General features: G+C 38.3%; 1 pseudogene; it reads right to left on the bottom strand.

The window, feature by feature from the left end:
- Positions 1–1,195: 1,195 nt before the first annotated feature.
- Positions 1,196–1,814, bottom strand: LOC118702660 (annotated as a pseudogene).
- Positions 1,815–2,612: the final 798 nt, after the last annotated feature.

The following is a 2,612-nucleotide window of genomic DNA, read 5'->3' as shown; positions in this document are numbered from 1 at the left end:
TTGTATGTAATTAGCAATACATATGTGTGCTTGTGCTTCAAGAGACATGATCAAGAATGTTCATGGCAATCTATCTATATATATTTATATATAAAAGCCTAAATGATCATTACTCCAGGATGACCAGACAATCGGCCAGTAGCTATGACATGCACTGACCACCCGGAGGCAGACGCTCAATGCAGGAGCTGCTTCCAAGTGATCAGTACGCTCCCACAGCTAACCTCCTGTGGCCGGCCAACCTCCTGCAGTGCTTCCCCTCAGCCAGCCAGCCCTGATTGGCCTCAATCACCAACCAGGCCGAGGGAACCCACCTGTGCACAAATTCACGCACCAGTCATCTAGTATCATTTATAATATCAAAAAGTTGGAAAGTGCAAAGGCCAATCAATGGATATGATAAATTATGGTATATTTATGTAATGGAACTCTATGCAACAATGAAAATGAATGAACTACACATAGACATAGACAACAGCATGGATGATTCTTTGAACAAATCTATTGAGATAAAGTCAGATACAGAAGAATGTATGTCAGTTTAATTTACATAAAGTTTTTTATTTTATTAATTTTTTTAATATATTTTATTGATTTTGTACAGAGAGGAAAGGAGAGAGATAGAGAGTTAGAAACATCAATGAGAGAGAGTCATCAATCATCTGCCTCTTGCACACCTCCTACTGGGGATATGCCCGCAACCAAGGTACATGTCCTTGACCAGAATCGAACCCGGGACCTTACAGTCCCCAAGCCGACGCTCTATCCATTGAGCCAAACCGGTTTCGGCTACATAAAGTTTTTTAAATAGACAAAACTAAACTACAGGGATTATGAATATATGCTTGAATACATCTATAAAGAAAAGCAAAGAAATGATTATAATTTTAGTCAAGATATTAACTAACTTTAAGAGAAATAGAGGGAATAATGATTGGGAAGGAGTGTGGAAGGGAGCTTCTGTGGAGATGACAATCTAACACGTCTTTATTTATTTATTTAGTGTAGAAATGAAATATATTTTCTTTAAATTAAAAACCGAGAAAAAAAATCCCCCTTAACCTTAATATATCAGTGTAGGTCAGCAGGAAAAAACACTGTATAGGCTTGTCTTTTTGATACCAAGAAGATATTCTAGACCGAGTTTTAATATGTTTCCTACTAGACGTTTCTATTCTGCTGCTTTTTATTCTTTATTTCATAGCAGAGATTTGGTACCACCTTTAAAACATTATTAACAAGAATAAATCCAGTATCCACAGATTTCTTCTCAAAAGGCACACTAACGTATCAGATGGCCCATCAGTTTCATTCTCATGAATACTCTAGCCATGAAAAAACTCAATAGGACACAGAGGAATCTGAAGAATAGAAGAAGAAATCTATTGAGTTTTGGAATGTTTGGAGCATTGGATGGGTCTAGGATTATGAAACCGAAATCTCTCATTGTAAACAGGAGGCTGGATGAAAGTCCTTCCATTAGATATTGCCCATTTTCTCTGTATGCCAAGAAAGCTACTGGTCTTTGGTGCCCATGTTCATCGGTCATGGAGTCAACACTTGGAGTTTCAACAATAACATCATAAATGATTAATCAATTATTTTGATATCTATCTGATATTATAATGAGGAAGTAAGACACCACCACCAGAGCGTACAACATCATGGCCAAGGGCATGTGCACCCAGGGCGGCTTCTTCAGCTTCAGGTTGGGGCATTCCAGCACTAAGAATGGGACTTGGTACAAACTCTCCATGTTGGTGGTGGCGAGAGAAGCTCTCATCTCAAGCCCCACATGCCATCGGAACCGGACCAGTCCCTGTACTGTGTCTTGATCTGAATGAGTTACTAGTATATAGGTATTCACTTTGCAATAAGTCATTAAGCTGTATTTTTATTTTGCATAGTATTCCGTATGTGTCTTATTTGTCACAATTTAAAAGTATTTTTTAATATATTTTATTGATTTTTTTACAGAGAGAAAGGGAGAGAGATAGAGAACTAGAAACGTCAATGAGAGAGAAACATCGACCAGCTGCCTCTTGCACTCCCCCTACAGGGGATGTGCCCGCAACCAATGTACATGCCCTTGCCCGGAATCAAACCTGGGACCTTTCAATCCACAGACCGACGCTCTACCACTGAGCCAAACCGGCTTCAGCTAAAAGTATTTTTTAATTACCTCCTGGCCCTGGCTGGTATGACTCAGTTGGTTGAGCATTGTCCCAGGCACCAAAAGGTCATCAGTTTGATTCCCAGTCAGGACACATGCCCTGGTTGCAGACTCAATCCCCAATGAGGATGTGGGAGGCAGCCAATTACTGTTACTCTCTCCCTCTCTATTTCTCTCTCTCTAAAATCAATGAAACTATATATTTTTAAATGTCTTAATTACCTTCTACATCAGGACTGAAATTAAAATTCAAATGTTATTTTGATATCTATCTGATATTATAATGATATACTTGAAAATGAGTAAAATATACTGACATTGCAGAAAGATATTCACCAATGATTGAATCAAGCTAATAATAGAAATAACAACAAATTTAATATTAATAATGGCTGAGAAATACAGCACTTAGTATGTGACAGGCACTATTCTAAGCACT

The sequence above is a fragment of the Pipistrellus kuhlii genome, unplaced genomic scaffold, assembly GCF_014108245.1.
Source record: "Pipistrellus kuhlii isolate mPipKuh1 unplaced genomic scaffold, mPipKuh1.p scaffold_m20_p_1, whole genome shotgun sequence".
Taxonomy (NCBI): domain Eukaryota; kingdom Metazoa; phylum Chordata; class Mammalia; order Chiroptera; family Vespertilionidae; genus Pipistrellus; species Pipistrellus kuhlii.
The sequence above is the reverse complement of the archived record's forward strand: the minus strand, read 5'-3'. Positions and strand labels throughout refer to the sequence as shown.